The 23,927-nt window shown below is 35.9% G+C and overlaps 2 long non-coding RNA genes across 2 annotated transcripts in view; one reads left to right on the top strand and one right to left on the bottom strand.

The window, feature by feature from the left end:
- The window catches only part of LOC144287535 (uncharacterized), a 115,703-nt gene extending 99,508 nt beyond the window's left edge, over positions 1-16,195 (top strand). The window contains exons 3-4 of the long non-coding RNA XR_013355320.1: positions 2,734-2,843; positions 16,012-16,195. This is a non-coding gene — a long non-coding RNA (uncharacterized LOC144287535). The remainder of the gene's footprint in view (positions 1-2,733; positions 2,844-16,011) is intronic.
- LOC144287532 (uncharacterized) overlaps positions 6,510-23,927 on the bottom strand; it is a 150,673-nt gene continuing 133,255 nt past the window's right edge. Inside the window, exon 4 of the long non-coding RNA XR_013355318.1 lies at positions 6,510-6,897. This is a non-coding gene — a long non-coding RNA (uncharacterized LOC144287532). The remainder of the gene's footprint in view (positions 6,898-23,927) is intronic.

Here is a 23,927-nt window from a genome sequence, read left to right as displayed (position 1 = left end):
CATGCATGTTGTAAGAATTAACAAGGATTCTCTCTCTCTTTCACGACAAAGATATATATTTATTTATATATGCACATATTATATACATTGTATACATATACATGCATATATATATGTACGTGTATAACATATTCATTTATAATATTCAAATTATGGTCTTTGGTGACCTTAAAAGTTTCAAGTGAAAGCTAGTCAAGACCTATTCAGTCTAGAAGATCTAAAAATCTTTTGAATTTACTTTTAAAATATTAAGCTAAAAGCAAAAAAGAGGAAAGGTAAAGGAAGAAAAGATTTAAGTTCACCTTAAATAATATTTTCCCTTTGCTAATTGCAAATCCTAAGGTATAAAATCAGAACCTATGGCTTGTAATAATGAAAGTAAGAACTGACTTTAATTGAGTTCCTACTAGTTACTAATAAGGTTGTGTTAAATTAGGAATGTGAAATGACTCACAATCCTTTAGAGTGCCAACCAAAATAAGCAAAATAGCAAACAGAGATTTAAAGATCAACTTTTTTTTGGTAGGAATAGATTAGAGAACAGACTAGAGTACAATGACACAACCAAGATCCCTAATAGTCCTCTGAAATCTTGACTCTTAGATGGAATACCTGATGGGACGCTTGTGACTACAACCTCCTGAATGGTCTCTTACACATATTTCTCACATGGGGATGGTTAGAGAATTGGCCTCTAGAGCCTCCCGTAGAATGTTTAGGGTCTGACCACATATCCGTAAAAATGAAACAAGGTCTGAGAATATCATTCCACTCTTTAAATAGGCAGACACAATACAGAGAACATAATTACTTGAGGCATCTGTGCTTTGTTATTTTTCTCCAATTTCCCAAATAGGTAAGTCATTTTTAATTCCATGTGAATAAGAATTTGGAAATTTGAAAAAAAAAAAGAATTTGGAAATTTGTAATTCTATTTGAAAATTTTGAAAAAAATTACAGAGAGCTGTTGGCTCTTCACAAAAACTCCACTTTAATAGAGTTAAGCACGTACCAAGTAAGAGGTAAGAGGTGATTTACCTTAATACTTTTTTTTTGGTGACAAGATATGAATCTTGGAGGTTTCTACTGAAGTGTTCAAATACCAGATATTGAGTATTAAAGTGGTATGTGTACCAATACAACTTTATTAACACAAACAGGTAGTAGGTTGCATTTGGCTGGTGAACATTACTTTTCTGATTCCTGATCTAGAAAAAAGGAAAATAGCTGGCTAGATGTTTTAGAAATGGAGCTAAGGAAAGTGTCACTGTTTGGGAGTTATCTTTCTTTCCTATAGTTTTTTGGATCAAGATTGAGCCTAAGAAAATATGGAGAGATACCACATGAGGGGAAAGCCAACTTGATTCATTTTACATCCTACCAAAGGAACCACTTAAGGGATATGGAATCCAAAAAGACAAAGAATTAGTATTGACTTGATCTCAGGAAAAATCAGTAGCTGAGAAGGTAATAGCCAGCTAGAGGGAAATGCATCATCAGCATTTATAGAAAAAGCAAAATTTATTAAAATATCATAAGAGCATGAGTCTGTTTTAAACGCTTGTCATCTTAAGACAGTACCACCAGAGTAAAATTTTTTGTCACCCTTACTTCTCCCTCTGGCTCTGGCGGAGTCAGAATAACTATTAGCAACATGGAAGTGGAGGAAAAATACTAGTCTGTGAATGAGAGAAAAATCATGTAGCGCATTTGAAAATTCCACTATACAGTGTTAGAGTTACAGTCAGTTCCAATTACTTGGAAATGTTTCTGAATAAACAATAGAACTTTCAAATAAAACTCATTATTGATAGTTTTAATTCTATGGAACTTACTAATAAAATAAGTCCTCAGGCATTTACTCACAGCTTTTTCTTTTTTTTTTTTCTTTTTAAAGATTTATTTATTTATTCATGAAAGACAGAGAGAGAGAGAGAGAGAGAGGCAGAGACATAGCAGAGGGAGAAGCAGGCTCCTCGGAGGGAGTCCGATGCAGGACTCAATCCCGGATCCCGGGATCACACCCTGAGCCAAAGGCAGATGCTCAACTGCTGAGACACCCAGGTGTCCCAACTCACAGCTTTTTCACTTTGTATTTTGTCCATGCCAACAACTTTTACTATAAGGATTTCTTGCCTAGTATAGATTAAAAGTAGGCAATTTAAGGAGGAAGGGAGTAGGAAGTGGGACTGCTAGGAATGAATAATAAATATTCACAGTTTAGCACTTTGGAAGAAGGAAACCCTCAAGCAAGCCAAGTGTCCCCCTCACCTCAGTGCCCATCACTCAGTCACCCCAACCTGCCCCCCCCCGCCCACCTCCCCTACCACTACCCCTTGTTCATTTCCCAGAGTTAGGTGCCAGAAGACAACCTATTAAGATACATTTCAATATTGATTTATTCTGTCAAATATTTTTTTACTTGTTGATATGGTATTTTAGGTAAAGCGCATAACAAAACCTATTTTTCAAGTGTTCTGTAATGAAAGACTAATTTATATCTAATTGAAATATTGACTTACAGTAAAAAACTCAAGTTTTAAATGTCCCTGATATATATATATATATATATATATATATATATATATATATATATATCCTTTTGCTTAGGATGATAACCATAACTTGTTTTCTTTCCTGCCTTCCTTCCTTCCCTCCCTCCTTCCTTCTTTCTTTCCCTCCTCCCTCTATTCCTTCCCCTGTCCCTCCCCTCTCCTTTTCTTTTATTCTCAGACTGAAAAAAAAAGTATGTTAGAAGTCAACTGACTACTTGCAAAAAGAACAGTTTTTATGAGAGCTAGGATTACTTAGAAGTTCCCTTTATATCTTGGGGTTACATCAAGGTAAGTAACTGGGACTAATAGAAGATTTTGTCATCCCTTTGTTGTCAATTGGCCACATAGGAGACAGACAATATGACCCTAGATGTTTGCCTCAAATGCCTGCCTCAAAAATGTCCAATAATCTTATTCTTATCAAGAATTATGTGGCTCTTGGACACACTACTATATAATATTCTCCCAAATTAGTTCTTTATCAAATATTTATTTTTATCTTAAAACTGGGCAAGGACGTATGGAATATTTGCCAAGAAGGCCAAAAGCAATCTCCAATAACTGTGGTGGCAATCATACCCTTTCTCCCTCCCCCCTAGGAGGTTTCCTCCTGTTTTATACTCCGAGGTCTTGTCTAAACTGCAATCCTATCTATCTGTCAACTAGGAAAACTTGGGTTTTACTAGGAATCTTGAAGTTTGTCCTATATAGCTATAGCTAGATAAATACTAAAATTTGATTAAGTCTACATAAAGAAATTGCATAAACTGCAATCTTATCTATCTGTCAACTAGGAAAACTTGGGTTTTACTAGGAATCTTGAAGTTTGTCCTATATAGCTATAGCTAGATAAATACTAAAATTTGATTAAGTCTACATAAAGAAATTTGGGAATATATATATTCAAAGACAAAAAAATGCAGCTATTTCTTAGTAATTCAATTTAATGGAAAAGGCACTGTTTATAATATTGCCCCATTCAGAATGAATAGTCTGATCCTGGAACAGCTTCAACTTTATAGACCCCTAATGCCTAAGTAGCAAGGCCACATTATGTCTGTTATTTTAACTGTGCCTATTCTAAAAAAGCAACTTCTCAAGCCCACAAAAGCAGTAACATTAAGGTAAAGGTAGATCAAATCCTCTCCAATTCTTCCTTTTTTTTTTTTTTTTTTTTTTTTCACTATGCCACATTTCCCCCCACACTTCCATCTGGATTGGTGACCAATTTTGTAAGCAAAACTTTTATGGAGACCTTAATATATAAATTTATGAAAACAATAATTTAAAACATTCATTTTGTACATTCAAATTTATGTCATTTCTCTAATAAAGTCAATGAGAGAAAAGCTACAACTGTACATACATATACATATGCATATATATGCTACATTGTTTGTAGACTATATTGTTTGTATTGTAAAAGACTACCTTGTTTATATTTGGTAGATGTAAAACTGACTATTAACTCACTGAAAAGAATAAGCAATAAGCTTATGCCTCAGCTTTATTTACTATTTAATTGGGTGCACTAGGTGAATACTTCAATAAAGGACTTGCTGGTTAATTTTAAAGGTGTTAAAATGCTCACACAAGAATTAAAAACATTAAAGGATTAGGGCAGAGCTTCAACTTCACTAATCAGTACACATTATAAGACCTTCAAATATATTCACAGAGATAGTAGGGGTAACTTTATTGAGGAATGCACAAAAGCAAATTAACCTTGCAGTTTAAGTTACACATTAGTGGTCTCTGCTGTGTTAAATTTGACCGCACACTTGAGTATTTTTTATCTCCACCACACTACCAAATATTAGCATTATAAGCAATGTTTTAGAACCTTGAATCATTTCAGTGGTATCCAAATCTCCAGGAAAAAAGGTTTGGAAAGTACTGCATTACAGTCTGTTGCTGGTGGGCTTGAAAGCCCTGTGCAAATTGCCCCCGAATTATTTCAGTGAGAGGCAAGAGAAAAAAGGCCAGCTTGGGACAGAGACATATGATGGAAGAGCCAAATATGGATAACTATGTTTATCTTATATGAATATTCATTGGGCATTTCTCTGACATTTTCTAAGATTTTCAGTGTTTATATAATAGAATCTTGATCTGAAAGTGTTGGAGAAACAAATTAGAGATAAAACTAGGTGCCCAGGGAACTTGGAATAACCTTGTAATACTAGGTCAAAGAGGTTTCTTAGACATTTGCCCTTTGAAAAATCCTTCCTTCTTCTGAACATAAGGGATTAATAGACCTTTACTCTAAAAGCATGGTTTAATAAGGCTCAAATTGTTTTATTCCCATGCCATAATTTTTATAATTATAATAAGGGAACAACAAACCTGTGAGCTTTTTCATACTTTTGATGTTGCAATATATCTTGATAATTTTGCATTTTTCCATTTTGTAGTATTTCTGTTAGCAGGTGGAGAAAGTCATCTCCTCAGTATCCCAAAAGAGAAAAACAAAAGAATAATTCAGTGTTTTCACTGTCATTCAGGTAAAGCACAAAAGAAGGCTGGTCACTTAGGGGGAGAAAACAAACAACAAACCAGCAGTGAGTGTCATTTCTACTAAGCTTGATTGCAGATGAAATTGTACTTTTTTCCTCTTCTAAAATAGGGAAGAGTTTCTAATTTTGTTTCCATCAGTTAAAAATGAGAAATCTCACAACCAGACAGTAATGGTTAATTATTTATTATTTTAAGTAGAATGCTAAGGTATTTTAAAGAAAAAAAATTGTCTGCCAACCTCTTAGAACACAGACTTGTTCACCACTGTATTATAAAAGAACCAGAGTTAATTTGGGGTTGGGAAATAAGGAGTTTCTTCTGAGTTTTGGCTAAAAATTCTTTGAAGGTACTCTGTTATTGTGATATCAGGAAATTATCCTGATATATATAAATCCCCATACCTAGCAATTGGCATTATAATGATTATATTATTGAATTGAGACTTTTAGGGAGCAAATTCTTCAGAATCAGATTGTCTGAGTTTTCTGACAAAATTAAAATCCTATGTTCATATATGAGTTCCAACAAGGCTCCAGGTAGAATTCACACTGGAGTAATGTTCTTGATGTTATCAAAAGCCAATTTGCCTCTTTGTTAAGGGTGCATACTAGGGTAGCCAAGGGTGTGCCCAGATACAATGGACATGGAGAGAATCCACTTTTACATAGGTATGGGCCCAATGTCCTCCTATAGCAATCACCATACAACCTGGGGCAGCACACTGTGGAATACTGTGGCAGAGTGAGGGTAAAACAAGTTGTTTTTTAGGTCTTCTCTTTCCCTTTCCATCACACTCCTATGCCTAAAAAGCAATCATATATTCTTTCAGCAGTAAATTCATATTTGGATTATGGCACTGATTCCTGATAAAAGCAGCCACTGCTGCAAATACCACTAGAGGTCTTATTCAGGAAGTTGTTTAGAGATGTAGCAAGTCTGTTCTCTAATAACTTATTAGTTATATATATATATATATAACTAATTTGCATATATATGTAACCAAGTAACAGGTGTACTAGGGTCAAAGTGTGTTCTAAATATCAATGAATAAACTGTAATTTCATCTTGGATCATTTAAACGTTCAATACTAATGGCATTTGTAAGATTTATTCAGTCACAAATTTCCATGGTATACCAGTACAAAGGAGAAGGAAAGAAAAAAAAAAAGGTGATCTGGTTCTCAAATGTGTTTGGCTCTGATGAAGAAACCTGATGATTACAAGTTAATCTTGAATTTTAGTTTGAGTCAATAAAGGAAAAAAATAGGGAGCACAGTTGGCTTTTATGTTAGATTAGTATAAAGATACAGAAATCATTGAAAAAAGAAACCTAATTGGGTAAAAAGAAAACAGATTTTTACAATTCTATCTCTGAGATATTTAATGACTTTAAGTAAAATAAACCAAAATATCAGTGATAATATGATTTATATTTTTCAAAAGTGTTCTGTATTCCAATCAAATCAGTGTTTGAAATACATCTGCGACATAAATAGAATAGTGACCTGAAGGCATATCAATATTACTTGGCCAGTTCTATTTTCATTGCATGACATCAGCTGTCAAAAGAAAACTAAAGAAAAAGTAGAACACATATACTTGAATTCAAGTGTTTGCAATTTAATTATATATATACAACAAAACTTTAAATATGTCACTGTAGAACTTGAGTATCTTCTAAGGTGGCTAAAGAAAGAAAGAGTTCAAAGACATGGTGTTAATCTTAGCTTCTCTGAAGGTTAGGTAATATGCTTGTGTCACACTGTCTCCATCTTAAAAATGGTAATAATCATATCCACCTGCTGTAGTTCCATGTGAAAAATGCCTGGGAAAATATAAGACAAAATAAAACTTAGTGAAATAGTCTAATATGGCAATAGGCTGTTTTCAGTGATGACAGTAATGGGATGGTAGATAAATATTACATAAAATATATAGAGAATTATATTAAAATAAAAATGAATCATTAAAATAAAAATGAATTAAGACTGATCAGTTTAACCAAGAGTAATTATAGCCCAAAGTAATTGCTTGACGGACTTGTTGATTAGAAACACAGTTCTGGGAAGAATAGTGTCTCTTCAAGAACACTAAATCTATATGAAATAAAGACTGTTGGTAGATAACTTTGACTTTTTTTAACATAAATAATTTAATGCCTATTATTTTAGGGAATAATTAATGTTGGCAAGCTTTATTGCTAGATTAATTGGAAAATGTACTTTTTATTATCATTTTAGAACAATTTTTATCATTTAGAAAATAAAACTTATATGAAAGTTTCAACACCCAAGAATGAAGTTTTACCAACATTATTATATTTTTAATTCTTAAATTTTTAGAATTTCTTTCAGTCTAATGCTTTACATTTATTATTTATTTATTTATTTATTTATTTATTTATTTATTTATTTAAATTTATTTTTTATTGGTGTTCAATTTACTAACATACAGAATAACCCCCAGTGCCCGTCACCCATTCACTCCCACCCCCCGCCCTTCTCCCCTTCTACCACCCCTAGTTCGTTTCCCAGAGTTAGCAGTCTTTACATTCTGTCTCCCTTTCTGATATTTCCCACACATTTCTTCTCCCTTCCCTTATATTCCCTTTCACTATTATTTATATTCTCCAAATGAATGAGAACATATAATGTTTGTCCTTCTCCGACTGACTTACTTCACTCAGCATAATACCCTCCAGTTCCATCCACGTTGAAGCAAATGGTGGGTATTTGTCGTTTCTAATGGCTGAGGAATATTCCATTGTATACATAAACCCCATCTTCTTTATCCATTCATCTTTCGTTGGACACCGAGGCTCCTTCCACAGTTTGGCTATCGTGGCCATTGCTGCTATAAACATCGGGGTGCAGGTATCCCGGCGTTTCATTGCATTTGTATCTTTGGGGTAAATCCCCAACAGTGCAATTGCTGGGTCATAGGGCAGGTCTATTTTTAACTGTTTGAGGAACCTCCACACAGTTTTCCAGAGTGGCTGCACCAGTCCACATTCCCACCAACAGTGTAAGAGGGTTCCCTTTTCTCCGCATCCTCTCCAACATTTGTTGTTTCCTGCCTTGTTAATTTTCCCCATTCTCACTGGTGTGAGGTGGTATCTCATTGTGGTTTTGATTTGTATTTCCCTGATGGCAAGTGATGCAGAGCATTTTCTCATATGCATGTTGGCCATGTCTATGTCTTCCTCTGTGAGATTTCTGTTCATGTCTTTTGCCCATTTCATGATTGGATTGTTTGTTTCTTTGGTGTTGAGTTTAAGAAGTTCTTTATAGATCTTGGAAACTAGCCCTTTATCTGATATGTCATTTGCAAATATCTTCTCCCATTCTGTAGGTTGTCTTTGAGTTTTGTTGACTGTATCCTTTGCTGTGCAAAAGCTTCTTATCTTGACGCAGTCTCAATAGTTCATTTTTGCTTTTGTTTCTTTTGCCTTCGTGGATGTATCTTGCAAGAAGTTACTATGGCCGAGTTCAAAAAGGGTGTTGCCTGTGTTCTTCTCTAGGATTTTGATGGAATCTTGTCTCACATTTAGATCTTTCATCCATTTTGAGTTTATCTTTGTGTGTGGTGAAAGAGAGTGGTCTAGTTTCATTCTTCTGCATGTGGATGTCCAATTTTCCCAGCACCGTTTATTGAAGAGACTGTCTTTCTTCCAATGGATAGTCTTTCCTCCTTTATCGAATATTAGTTGCACATAAAGTTCAGGGTCCACTTCTGGATTCTCTATTCTGTTCCACTGATCTATGTGTCTGTTTTTGTGCCAGTACCACACTGTCTTGATGACCACAGCTTTGTAGTACAACCTGAAATCTGGCATTGTGATGCCCCCAGATATGGTTTTCTTTTTTAAAATTCCCCTGGCTATTCGGGGTCTTTTCTGATTCCACACAAATCTTAAAATAATTTGTTCTAACTCTCTGAAGAAAGTCCATGGTATTTTGATAGGGATTGCATTAAACGTGTATATTGCCCTGGGTAACATTGACATTTTCACAATATTAATTCTGCCAATCCATGAGCATGGAATATTTTTCCATCTCTTTGTGTCTTCCTCTATTTCTTTCAGAAGTGTTCTATAGTTTTGAGGGTATAGATCCTTTACCTCTTTGGTTAGGTTTATTCCTAGGTATCTTATGCTTTTGGGTGGAATTGTAAATGGGATGGACTCCTTAATTTCTCTTTCTTCAGTCTCATTGTTAGTGTATAGAAATGCCACTGATTTCTGGGCATTGATTTTGTATCCTGCCACGCTACCGAATTGCTGTATGAGTTCTAGCAATCTTGGGGTGGAGACTTTTGGGTTTTCTATGTAGAGTATCATGTCATCAGCGAAGAGGGAGAGTTTGACTTCTTCTTTGCCAATTTGAATGCCTTTAATGTCTTTTTGTCTTATTGCTGATGCTAGGACTTCCAGTACTATGTTGAACAGCAGTGGTGAGAGTGGACATCCCTGTCTTGTTCCTGATCTTAGGGGAAAGGCTCCCAGCCCTTCCCCATTGAGAATGATATTTGCTGTGGGCTTTTCATTGATGGCTTTTAAGATGTCAAGGAATGTTCCCTCTATCCCTACACTCTGAAGAGTTTTGATCAGGAATGGATGCTGTATTTTGTCAAATGCTTTCTCTGCATCTAATGAGAGGATCATATGGTTCTTGGTTTTTCTCCTGCTGATATGATGAATCACATTGATTGTTTTACGGGTGTTGAACCAGCCTTGTGTCCCAGGGATAAATCCTACTTGGTCATGGTGAATAATTTTCTTAATGTACTGTTGGATCCTATTGGCCAGTATCTTGTTGAGAATTTTTGCATCCATGTTCATCAGGGATATTGGTCTGTAATTCTCCTTTTTGGTGGGGTCTTTGTCTGGTTTTGGAATTAAGGTGATGCTGGCCTCATAGAACGAATTTGGAAGTACTCCATCTCTTTCTATCTTTCCAAACAGCTTTAGGAAAATAGGTATGGTTTCTTCTTTAAACGTTTGATAAAATTCCCCTGGGAAGCCATCTGGCCCTGGACTCTTGTGTCTTGGGAGGTTTTTGATGACTGCTTCAATTTCCTCCCTGGTTATTGGCCTGTTAAGGTTTTCTATTTCTTCCTGTTCCAGTTTTGGTAGTTTGTGGCTTTCCAGGAATACGTCCATTTCTCCTAGATTGCCTAATTTATTGGCGTATAGCTGTTCATAATATGTTTTTAAAATCGTTTGTATTTCCTTGGTGTTGGTAGTGATCTCTCCTTTCTCATTCATGATTTTATTCATTTGAGTCTTCTCTCTCTTCTTTTTAATAAGGCTGCCTAATGGTTTATCTATCTTATTAATTCTTTCAAAGAACCAACTCCTGGTTCTGTTGATCTGTTCCACAGTTCTTCTGGTCTCGAATTTGTTGAGTTCTGCTCGAATCTTTATTAACTCCCTTCTTCTCTTGGGTGTAGGATCTATTTGCTGTTTTTTCTCTAGCTCCTTTATGTGTAAGGTTAGCTTTTGTATTTGAGTTCTTTCCAGTTTTTGAATGGATGCTTGTATTGCGATGTATTTCCCCCTTAGGACTGCTTTTGCTGCATCCCAAAGATTTTGGATGGTTGTATCTTCATTCTCATGAGTTTCCATGAATCTTTTTAAATCTTCCTTAATTTCCTGGTTGACCCTTTCACCTGTTAGCAGGATGGTCCTTAACCTCCACGTCTTTGAGGTCCTTCCAAACTTCTTGTTGTGATTTAGTTCTAATTTCAAGGCATTATGGTCTGAGAATCTGCAGGGGACGATCCCAATCTTTTGGTATCGGTTCAGACCCGATTTGTGACCCAATATGTGGTCTATTCTGGAGAAAGTTCCATGTGCACTTGAGAAGAATGTGTATTCAGTTGAGTTTGGATGTAAAGTTCTGTAGATATCTGTGAAATCCATCTGGTCCAGTGTATCATTTAAAGCTCTCGTTTCTTTGGAGATGTTGTGCTTAGAAGACCTATCGAGTATAGAAAGAGCTAGATTGAAGTCACCAAGTATAAGTGTATTATTATCTAAGTATTTCTTCACTTTGGTTAATAATTGATTTATATATTTGGCAGCTCCCACATTCGGGGCATATATATTGAGGATTGTTAAGTCCTCTTGTTGAATAGATCCTTTAAGTATGATATAGTGTCCCTCTTCATCTCTCACTACAGTCTTTGGGGTAAATTTTAGTTTATCTGATACAAGGATGGCTACCCCTGCTTTCTTTTGAGGACCATTCGAATGGTAAATGGTTCTCCAACCTTTTATTTTCAGGCTGTAGGTGTCCTTCTGTCTAAAATGAGTCTCTTGTAGACAGCAAATAGATGGGTCCTGCTTTTTTATCCAGTCTGAAACCCTGCGCCTTTTGATGGGGTCATTAAGGCCGTTCACATTCAGAGTTACTATTGAGAGATATGAATTTAGTGTCATCATGATAACTATTCAGTCCTTGTTTTTGTGGAATGTTCCACTGAACTTCTTCTTAAAGGGGAATTTTAAGAGTCCCCCTTAAAATTTCTTGCAGAGCTGGTTTGGAGGTCACATATTCTTTCAGTTGCTGCCTGTCTTGGAAGCTCTTTATCTCTCTTTCCATTTTGAATGAGAGCCTTGCTGGATAAAGTATTCTTGGTTGCATGTTCTTCTCATTTAGGACCCTGAATATATCCTGCCAGCCCTTTCTGGCCTGCCAGGTCTCTGTGGAGAGGTCTGCTGTTACCCTAATACTCCTCCCCATAAAAGTCAGGGCTTTCTTGTCTCTTGCTGCTTTAAGGATCTTCTCTTTATCTTTGGAATTTGCAAGCTTCACTATTAGATGTCGAGGTGTTGAACGGTTTTTATTGATTTTAGGGGGGGATCTCTCTATTTCCTGGATCTGAATGCCTGTTTCCCTTCCCAGATTAGGAAAGTTTTCAGCTAGGATTTGTTCAAATACATATCCTGGCCCTCGTTCCCTTTCAGCACCCTCGGGAACACCAATTAAACGTAGGTTTTTCTTCCTCAGGCTGTCGTTTATTTCCCTTATTCTACCTTCATGGTCTTTTAATTGTTTGTCTCTTTTTTCCTCAGTTTCCCTCTTTGCTATCAACTTGTCTTCTATGTCACTCACTCGTTCTTCCATCTCGTTAACCCTCGTCGTTAGGACTTCTAGTTTGGATTGCATCTCATTCAATTGATTTTTAATTTCTGCCTGATTAGCTCTAAATTCTGCAGTCATGAAGTCTCTTGAGTCCTTTATGCTTTTTTCTAGAGCCACCAGTAGCTGTATAATAGTGCTTCTGAATTGGCTTTCTGACATTGAATTGTAATCGAGATTTTGTAACTCTGTGGGAGAGAAGACTGTTTCTGATTCTTTGGAGAGGAGGTGAGGTTTTCCTTCTAGTCATTTTGCGGTGAGGTGCAGAGTGGCCAAAAGCAAGTTGTACTGGGAAAAGGAGAAAAAGAGAGGAGAGAAAGGAAAGAAAAGAGAAAGAGAAAAAAAAGGAAGAAAAAAACGAAAAAAAAAGAAGAAAAAGAGAAAGAAAAAGAAAGAAAGGAGAAAAAAGGGGGGTGGGGGAAGGAAACAAATCAAAAAGCAAAAAAAAAAAAAAAAGAAAGAAAAGAAAAGAAAAGAAAAGAAAAAAAGAACCACGGGGGAGTATCTTCTGATTCTGTGTACTTTAAGTCCCTTGGCTTCCCCTGGAAGTTGTCCCTCAGTCTAGCTGGTCTTCTGGGGGAGGGGCCTGTTGTGCTGATTTTCAGGTGTTAGCACTTGGGGGAGCTGCTCTGCCCCTGCCTGGTGCAGGGCTCAGTGGGGGTTGTTTACCCCGTGAGGCCCCAGGAGCAACAGCCCTAGTGGCGGGGCAGCTCTGGAAACCTGGATTCAGCCCCCGCAGTAGCTCCGGAGCTCTCCGTCTGCAGGGCCTGGAGGCTCCGGGGCGGGGCCGCTGATCTGCTCAGCTGGGGCAGGAGCGTCCTCGCTGTCCTGGGCCCTCCCGGCCTCTGCCTGTCCCGAGGAGGCCGGATCCTGGGCTGTGTCCCGGCGCCCTGTGCTCCGGGGACTGCGCTGGTGGATTCGCGCTCCCGGGCCGCGCAGCCCCCTCCGCGGAGCCGCCCCCGAGCCCCCCCGAGCTGCCCCCGCCCCTCAGCCCCCTCCGCGGAGCCGCCCCTGAGCCCCCCGAGCTGCTCCGGGTCCGGCCGTGCGCGCTGCAGCCCTTAGGGAGCTCGGCCGCGGGGTGTGGGGCTCTCCCGGGGCGCAGGTGTCTGTTACTGTCCCGAGGAGCCCGAGGGCATCCCCGCCCTCCTGGGTCCTGCTCCACCTCCCTGCGAGCCCCTTTCCCCCCGGGAAGGTCGGTGCAGCTCCTGCGTCTCCGGGACGGGGCTCTCCTGTCCTGGGGACACTCGCCCCGGCCTCAGCCCGGCTCCTCGCGGGGCCCTTCCCCTTGGAGGCCTTTTGTTTCTTTATTTCTTTTTCCGCGTCTTCCTACCTTGATAGAAGCGCGAACTCTTCTCACTGTAGCATTCCAGGTGTTCTCTCTTTAATTCTCACGCCGAATTCATAGATTTTCAGGATAATTTGAAGGTTTTCTAGGTAATTTGGTGGAGACAGGTGATTTGGGGACCCTACTCTTCCAACATCTTGCCCCTCCCCCAATGCTTTACATTTAAAAGTACAATGTTTCATATTTAGAAGTTTAGTTTAAAAAGAAATAGAAAATAGCTTATTAGATGAATTCCTCAATATACCAGTTTTTGCAATACTCATTTTTAGTTATTCTATCACTTTCTACCTTGCCTTTGAGAACACAAAAGAGATAAATGTGATTGCACTGCATAGAGACACTGCGTGACTATCTCAGATATAGTGATATAATCCCCCTTCTGGCTATTTTTATGTAGTCTGGTATTACAAAATGTGAAAATCTTTGGATATCCAGTCACCTAGTTTTCTTATATTAGTCATTATTATATTTTTTATTTTATTTCTTCCTAAAATTGAGACATAATGGACATATATTAGTTTCAAGTATACAACATAATGATATTTTATATATTGCAAAATAGTCACTACAATAAGTCATCATATATAGTAACAAAATTTTGTGTGTGTCTGTGAGTGTGTGTATGATGAGAACTTTTAAGATTTATTCTCTTAGTATTATTCAAACATACAATAATATAGTATCATTAACTATAGCCACCACGTGGCACATTAATTCTTTATTAATTCTAGTATAATAGCAATAAGAGTAATAATGAGTAAGGTCCAAACAGTGAAAAGATGCTCAACATCACTCATCATCAGGGAAATATAAATCAAAACCATGATGAGATACCACCTCATACCTGTCAGAATGGCTAAAATTAACAACACAGAAAACAACAGATATTGGTGAAGTTGTAGAGAAATGGGAACCCTCTTGCATTGCTGGGAGGAATGCAAACTGGTGCTCTTGCTCTGTAAAACAGGAAGGAAGTTTCCTCAGAAAGTTAAAAACAGAACTACCTATGCCCTGGAAATTGCACTACTAGGTATTTACCCAAAGGATACAAAAATGCTGATTTGAAGGGACACATACCTTCTCAGGTTTACTATCAACAATAGCCAAACTATGGAAAGAGCTCAAGAGTCCATTAACTGATTAATGGATAAAGAAAGTGTTGTATATATATATATATATATATATATATACACAAGAATATTACTCAGCCATCAAAAAGAATGAAATCTTGTCATTTGTAGCAACATGGATAGAACTGGAGTGTATTATGCTAAGTGAAATAAATCAGTCAGAGAAAGACAAATGCCATATGATTTCACTCGTATGTGAAAAATAGGAACAAAATATGTAAACATATGGAGAGGGAAAAGAAAGAGAGGAAAGCAAAACATAAGAGGCTCTTAATGATGGAGAACAAACAGAGTTGATAGAGGGGAGGTGGGAGGGCTAAATGGGTGATGGGTACTAGGGAGAGCACTTGTTATGATGAGCACTGGTGTCATATGTAAGTAATAAATCATTGACTTCCATCTCTGAAACCAATATTACAATATATGTTAAGTAATCAGAATTTAAGAAAAAAATAGGAAGAAAAAAACCCCTACAACTTCCTTTACAGCTACAGTTTTGGGAGGCATATTAAAATAAGATGCCTAGAATTTGCCACAGAAATTCTGATATAATTAGTCTCAATGTGGTCTGGGCACTGGAATTTTAAAATAAAGGATGCAGTCAGTGTTGTCAGCCAATGGGTTAGATGCACCAAGGGTAAGTAGCTTTCCCATAGCCCAGAAACCACAGCAAGAGTTAAAACTAGAAGGGGGCTAGTGAATGGGAACTGGGGCCATGAAGGCAATGAATCCACTACTGAAAGCACCACAAAGAGGAATACTTTGCCTTCTTCCTTTCTTTCCATCCTCAAATATTCTACCAGTGGAACCTAATGACTTAAACAATCTGGAAACCAGAAAGCAAGGGAGCATGGGAAATGTAGTTTCCTATAGCAATGAGGAAAGGAAGTAAAAACATTTGAGATTAAAAAAAAAAAAATTGATCACTAGCCAGAATTGAATATATTATTTGAAATTGGCTTCTGATTTATTCTGCTTTTGATATCAATTATTTTAGTACTCTGGTTCCATTAAATGGTTAAAAATAATACCTTTCAATTTTGCATTTATATATGCATACAGACTTATAATGTAAAAATAACGTCTAAATGTAATCAATTCACACATTTCCCTTTTCTTTCTTTTCTTTTCCTGTACATTTTATTCCTGAAGAAACATTTATCATGTTTTTATATTCAATCAACTAAAAAGATTTAAATAATATGAGTATTTATCACGTCACATAACAGGGAGACCAAAAACGGGCAGATTCTAGGGTTAACTTAATTGTTTCATTGATATTTTCTTCCCATCCTCCTCCTCTGCTCTTATTTTACCAGTGATGTCACTTTCTCCTCTAATTGTTACAACATCAACATGGCTGCAGCAGTTTCTGGTGTCACATCAACAAACAATTCCTGAAAAAAGGTGAGCACTTCCTCCCATGAACCTCTTCTTAACAGAGAAGAAAATAATTTCAAAAAGTGCCATCTTAAATTTCCCTTTATTATCTGAGATTGGGTCATGTGCCTCGACTTTAGCCATAATGGTTGGTGAGAAAATTAGTATACAGCAGTTTCAGCTACTAAATTGAAGAATGAAATGTTGAGCGGACAACAAAGAGAATGGACTACGCTATCTTTAGTTTCCACCGCATCTCCATTCAAACCTCTCCAAGGCCAACTCCAACATAATCCATGTTAGCAATCTAGATAACTCCCTTCAATAAATGTGTTTCTCTATTAGTCATATGCTCCTATACTGAAACACACACACACACACACACACACACTTATACACATAAGTTGATACTCTCATTTAACACAATTTAGTGGAAATTCTCCCAGGGTGACTGGTAGAGCTCTAATCCATTCCCTTTAATAATGTGATTTAAAGTTATTAGATAATAAATTGTTATTCAACATAATATTTGATCTGATTGACTTGACATAATACTATTCAATTATTACCTTTACCTAACTTCTTTTTTTTCCAATATAAACAATGCTGTAATAAATATGTATAGGAAACTACAAAATATAGATATACATATACATATATATATACACATACATGGTTTATACATGTATATAATATATATATATATATATATTTATACATGATTTATTCCTAAGCACAGATTTATCAAAAGAGATTGCTTGGTCAAAGAGTATGTTTGCATGGTTTACAGATGGTAGCTACACTGATGATGAGTATAGCATAATGTATAAACTTACCAGATCAGTAGATTTATACCTGAAACTAAAGTAACATTGCATCAGTTATACTCAAATGAAAAAGAAAATTAAATAATTAGGAAAAAAAGGCATATGATTTGATTATTTATAGATATTGTTATGTGTCTTTATTTTTTTATATTTCTGTCACTGATAAAAGTTCCTGGCAGAATTAGAATCTAATGTTTTTCTAAATTTTTATAAATTTTGTTTAATTAATGTGCTAAATATTGGTAAAGTTGAGCATCTTTTTTTGCATTCACTGACAATATCTATAAATGTTGAACACACATGTGTTTAGCATTATAAATATTTTCCTAAATTCTATGGTATCTCTGATGACTTTTTTTTTAAAGATATATTTATGATAGACACAGAGAGAGAGAGAGAGAGAGAGAGGCAGAGACACAGGAGGAGGGAGAAGCAGGCTCCATGCCGGGAGCTTGACATGGGACTCGATCCAGGGACTCCAGGATCACGCCCTGGGCCAAAGGCAGGCGCCAAACTGCTGAGCCTCCCAGGGATCCCTCTGGTGATTTTCTTTAAGGTATATTTTATGATGCAAACATGCAATTAATTATTTTAATATAAATATGTTTGTCTCTCATAATATCTGGGATCCTAATCTTAGTTGAGAAGGTTTCCTCTCCTATATTGTAAGAGCAATCTCCTCAATTTCCTGGTAAATGTTCTTGTTTTTTTTTTTTTTTTAACATTTTAGTTTTACTCATTAGTACTATATCTTATGTTATGTGACATATGTCTTTCAGATAGACAATCAAATGTATCAACACAATTATTCAATGATTCATATTTTTCTTACTGAAGTGGACATTCACATATTTTATTTATTAAATAAACATTTAGATTGTAGAATTTATTCCCAAAAATAACTATTCAGATTCACCAATCTCTTTGGCAATTTCCAGACTGTGGCCATAACTTTATTTTCAGCTCCTATATATCACTTTTAAATTTAAAAATAAAAATCGGAAAAAAAATAAAATAAAAAAAATAAAAATAAAAATAAAAATCGGGTCAGCCCGTATGGCTCAGCGGTTTAGCGCCACCTTTAGTCCAGGTCCTGATCCTGGAGACCAGGGATCGAGTCCCACGAGGGGCTCCCTGCATAGAGCCTGCTTCTCCCTCTGCCTGTGTCTCTGCCTCTCATGAATAAATAAATACAATCTTAAAAAACAACAACAACAACAACAACAATACCAGTTATAGGCCTCACCCTAGATCAGCTAAATCAGAATCTTTGTGGGGAGGGGGACGAACAATTCAAAATAAGATTGCAGTCCAGATACAGTTTTCACCAGTAACATGTTTTAGTTACCTAAAGTTGAAACCTTTAAAATAGTATCACTTTCTTACTTTTCTCTTTAAATCTGTCTTTTCAACTGAGAACTGAGACTTTTGAAAAAATTGTCATTTATTCACCATTCCTATTCATAAATACTCTGTTACTCTGTATTTAATTTAAAGAGATAATGCTAATATGTTACCACGTTTTTTGTTCTTAGACTTTTTTTTTTTTTGCATTTAACCTCTTTGAAATTGGAATGAATCTTACAATTGATGATATATGTCATGGTTTAAATGGAAAGAGTTATTCTTTCTTAGGATTAATTACACAAAATAATAATGTGTCTTACGCTAAGTACTTTTTAGCTTTGATTTAAAAAATTATAGTATTAGAATTTCGCATGTACTATTTGCCTTCCATGTCAAGATATCTCATTTGGTACTCATGTTCCATTTATTCAATTACTCTATTATTTGAAGTCAAATATATTTGTGTGTGTGTGTGTGTGTGTGTGTGTGAAATATGACAGATATAGAAATATGACCATCTGTCTTGCCAGCGCCATCCATCAGACCTGAGTGAGCCCCAGTGAGTCAATGAAGGAAAGCTAAAAATCTCCTAAGTGACTCCAGTCTTTCACAATTAGAATAAATACAAACCCAGTAAAATAAAACTAGGGATACACACACACAAAAAAACCCCACTTGAAATAGAGTAATGATAACAGTAATATCACTTGGGAAGGTATAGAACTCTGATGGTCAGGCCTTCCAGCACCTGCTGCCTTCCATCTTATTTTTTTTTTTTTTAAGATTTAGTTTATTTATCCACAAGAGACACACGGTGGGGGGGGGGGGGTTGCAGAGACACAGGCAGAGGGACAAGCAGGTTCCATGCAGGGTGCCTGACGTGGGACTTGATCCTGGGTCTCCAGGATCACCACCTGGGTTGAAGGCGGCGCTAAACCGCTGAGCCACCCAGACTGCTCTGCTTTCCATCTTTTAATTCTTGGATCAGCACACTGACTAGACCATTACACTGGCATAAAATCATCAGAACCCAAATTCTCCAATACGTAAGGCTGCCTAAAGACTAAAATCACCAGAACCCAAGTTCTCTGATACGTGAGGCTGCCTAAGGACCCTTGAAGTCCTTTGAATCAGGAATGAAAAATGGATTGAAGGGAGAAGTGGAGGTAGAGAAAAGCACGACTAGGTTACCATGTTCCCAGAATTCTGTCTTAGCCTGATCTTTTGAACCAATACCTATTAAGTACTTAAATTTTTTCTGGCATAGGTAAATTCCTTAATAAAATTAGTTTTCTAGTGGGAAACTAGACAGACTCTGGAGTAAGTCTTCTATGTTCATTTCCTGCCTCTCCAAATAACGGTTGTTTGACACTGGGACAGTTCTGCTTATTATTTCAATATTTGCAAATTGGAGAAAATAATAGTACCTATCTATAGAGTTGTTATGAAAATTAGACATACAAATGTATACACACACAAATCAGTTTCTGGAAAATATTCAGGACTGTGAAAATATTACTGTTATTACCAAGTTATTCTCAATACATACATAGTAATTATAGGTAGTACCATTTCGTTGTTGTTGTTACTGTTGTTGCTGTGGTTCCAATAAGAAAACTGAGTATCAGGGAGATGATGTAACTAGTCCAAGTTTTTTATTTTTTATTTATTTATTATTTTTTAAAGATTTTATTTATTTATTCATGATAGTCACAGAGAGAGAGAGAGAGGCAGAGACACAGGCAGAGGGAGAAGCAGGCTCCATGCACTGGGAGCCCGATGTGGGATTCGATCCCGGGTCTCCAGGATCGCGCCCTGGGCCAAAGGCAGGCGCCAAACCGCTGCGCCACCCAGGGATCCCAACTAGTCCAAGTTTAAATAATTATATCAGGGCAGCCTTGGTGGCCTAGCAGTTTAGCACCTGCCTTCGGCCCAGGGCGTGATCCTGGGGACCCGGAATCGAGTCCCACATCGGGCTCCCTGCATGGAGCCTGCTTCTCCCTCTGCCTGCGTCTCTGCCTCTCTCTCCATCTATGTCTCTCATGAATAAATAAACAAAATCTTTAAAAATAAATAAATAAATAATTATATCATGCAAAGCCTAAGTTTGAAACCAGAATATTGGAATCTACAACCTTTGGTCATGAATTTAAGCTATAAAACAATCCCCTGTCATTTGCTATACACTAAAATAATTCACTTAAACATTTGGTCAAATTACATTTTGGTATAGGAGTGAACACATTTCACAGGAAGAAATATGTGGAAAATATATTTAATGTATTTGTTGTTACTTTAAATATTTAAGAAACAGAACAAAATAATCTGAGAGACCTTCATAACACAAATTAAAGTTTTAGTTCCTCTTCTACCTTCACATGTGAGACTCCAAACATTTGCTTCACTGGTATTGACTAACCTTCAGCTGAATTTGTGACTCACTTTCCATAGTATTTCTTGCAAAATCAATTGGAACCTTTTTTGGCTTTCCCCTTGACTATGATGCCGAATTCATAAAACTTGTTTTTTTTTTCAAAGAAATTGAACTAAGGCCATTGCCCTAAAATTCCTTGAAATTGCTTTACTTAATTTGAGAAAGTATAAAAGTGGTTGTTTTCCATATCTTCTCTGATCTTACAGCTTGAATTGTTCTCAATGCCTTTATCCAGCTCTAATCCACATATTGTTCTTGATAAAGAAAAGTAAAAATTGTACCATGACTACACCTTATATATTCAGTCTTTTAGGGAAAATTCCCTATATAAAAATAATCATCCACTGGTCCTACTTACTGATATGTAGGTAGATATGTAAAAAGTATTCTGAACATATTAAAGAGGATGCATATTAAAATATTCATGTCTTTGGAAAATTATTTAGCTGTACTACATTTATAAATGTTTGCCAACTAAAACAAAACATTGGTAGGGCTAGATGGGAAAATAATGGAAGAAAAGCACTAAAGCACTCTTGTAGCATGAAAAAAGTATATGAAAAAACTTACTATAGTGCAGCCCGGGTGGCTTAGTGGTTTAGCACCTCCTTCAGCCCATGGCCTGATCCTGGAGACCCAGGTTTGAGTCCCACATCAGGCTCCCTGCATGGAGCCTGCTTCTCCTTCTGCCTGCATCTTTGCCTCTCTCTCTCTCTCTCTCTCTGTGTGTCTCATGAAGAAAAAACTTACTATGTAACTACTTGGTAAATCTAATTTTCCCACCGATATATTTGTTAAATCATATGATGAATTTATTTATGGAGCATTTATTATTAAGCACTCCAAAGTTTATTTATAACTATAAATATTTTTAAAATTACATAATAGATTTTCCATAGTAAATGAGAATAACTTTATATAAAATGAATATGGCCAAAAATTTGTTTAAAATGAGAATGAACTTTAACAATTTTGATCAATTAAGAACTCACGCTCATTATTTTAAAATCCAGAGGTTATTTTTCAACTAAAATTTTTGCTTTTTGTTTTTATTCTACCATTGAAGCTTAACTGAAAACATGTTCCTAGATCTACTCATCAGATACACATTCAGAGGTCACAGCAATGAATTTATAAAGTAAGAATGAAAGAGAAGTAGAATTCTAAGTAGAATTTAGTAGTAAATTTGAGGGCAAATAGAATAGAAAATGAGTATGTAATAGAAATCATGTTTCTCTGCTACCAATAAGGAAGTGTTAAAAAAAAAAAAATCCTGAGAGTAAAAAAATCCAAAAAGTGTCAATTATTTTTCTAGGAAACTTTTCTTTTTAGATTTAACCATCAATCTGTCATTAAAGCTATGCTTATATCATTTTTATTTATTCTATTGTCTTGTCATATGACTATTAAATGTCTTTTAAAAACAAGTAATTATTCTAGAAATATAATCAGTTTTATTTGCTAATGATTTTAATAGAAAAATAACATATAGCCTGAGCATCACATTAAAAATTATAATTTTCATTCCTTTTAGTTCAGGTTTCTGGAAGTCTTTTCTAAGGCTGGGCATATATGAGAATGTTGATTTTACTTGAATACTAAAATTGATAAAGTATTGGAGCTCCCGGGTGGCTCAGTCTGTCAAGCCTCAGACTTTGGCTCAGATCATGATCTCAGGGTACTGGAATCCAGCCCTGAATTGGGCTCCACACTCAACATGGAGTCTGTTTCTCCCTCTCCCTGTCCCCCTTCCTCACTTGTGCACTCATGCTTTATCTCTCTCAAATAAATAAAATCTTTATAAATAAATAAATAAATAAATAAATAAATAAATAAATAAATAAATAAATTTGCTATAGTATCAACAAAATAAAATTCATGTTTTATTCTTTGGTGAAAAAGTTGTCTCCATTTTAAGTCTAAATATGTGCTAGTCTCAATCAGAGAAAATCAGCAAATACACATTAATATACTTTCAGGACAAATTAGATTAAGTATACTACAATGAGTGTTTCCATAATGCTGATCGGCTTGTATATAAATGGTGAACAAGGAACAAAGTTAAGGTAATGCAAATATCATTTTGGATCACATACTGCTCATCCCCATTCATTAGTATTTGGTACCACCATGTAGCAATGAAGAAATGAAGAAGACCATACCATATACACATAGGACATTCACGTCATGCTCTTCCCAGAAGTTCTGTTTGGCCTCCTTGGACTTCAGAATGTTTATTCTGAAGATTTTGGTCCTCTTTGAATATTTTGCCTTGGTTTCCACAACTCAGCAGCCTACATTCTTCATGATAGCCTCTTATCTTTTTAAACGTGTAAGTTTTATGTTTACTGAATATTTTTGTGTCCACTAGAAAGTTAACATGTTTTAACTATGCTAGTATTTGTTTTAGGATAATTATTGTTTTTCTTAATGTTATGGTTATATAATCACATAGTTTTTGAGTGAAGTGCTCCAAACCCATTTTAGGCATTAGCCCTGATATTTTTAGACTGTAAATTTGCAGAACACAAAATTTTTCAGTAATTTTGTTGTACATTGAGTTGTAGCAGAAATGCCTGTATCAGACATTATAGGATATATGAGGAGGAGTAATTGTGACTCTACTTTCAACATTAAGTGCTTCTTTGTAACTTTTTTAGTGAAGCCACTATATTGTATAGTGTATATAGTATTATATAGTATATATTATACATACACATTGTATTGTATAGTACATGTAGCCTACAAAATATATACATACAATATGTATGTATTGTATAGATAATCCTATAGTACACTTTTCATGTAGTTTATCACATAAGATTATGGAGGAATTAAATTTACATGCTTGTTTATAAAATGTTAACATAATAATTTTAGTTAGTCAAGAGCTTTTTAGGTTTTATTTGTTCATTCACCCAACAAATATTTATTGAGTCCTATTTCAATATAGTACTTCATATGATTGCCTTTCCAGAAGAGCATAGTCAGCTTCTGTTTGTGGATTATGGAGTCTGTTTCCTGTAATGTGGCTATCAGAAGACCTGGTCTCTCTCTTTTACACATTAACATGTAATCTTAGGATCTAATTCCAACCACAGTACTTCATATCCAAGTTCTATAATATTTAAGACAAACACATATTTGGCTAATTAGGTCTTACAGAATATTCTGACAAGGTCAGAACTTGTATGAACAATTCTAATTTTGTCTTATCTCCAGGATATTCCTGTAGAAGAATATGCTA

Source organism: Canis aureus, chromosome 17 (genome assembly GCF_053574225.1).
Source record: "Canis aureus isolate CA01 chromosome 17, VMU_Caureus_v.1.0, whole genome shotgun sequence".
NCBI lineage: Eukaryota > Metazoa > Chordata > Mammalia > Carnivora > Canidae > Canis > Canis aureus.
The sequence above is the reverse complement of the archived record's forward strand: the minus strand, read 5'-3'. Positions and strand labels throughout refer to the sequence as shown.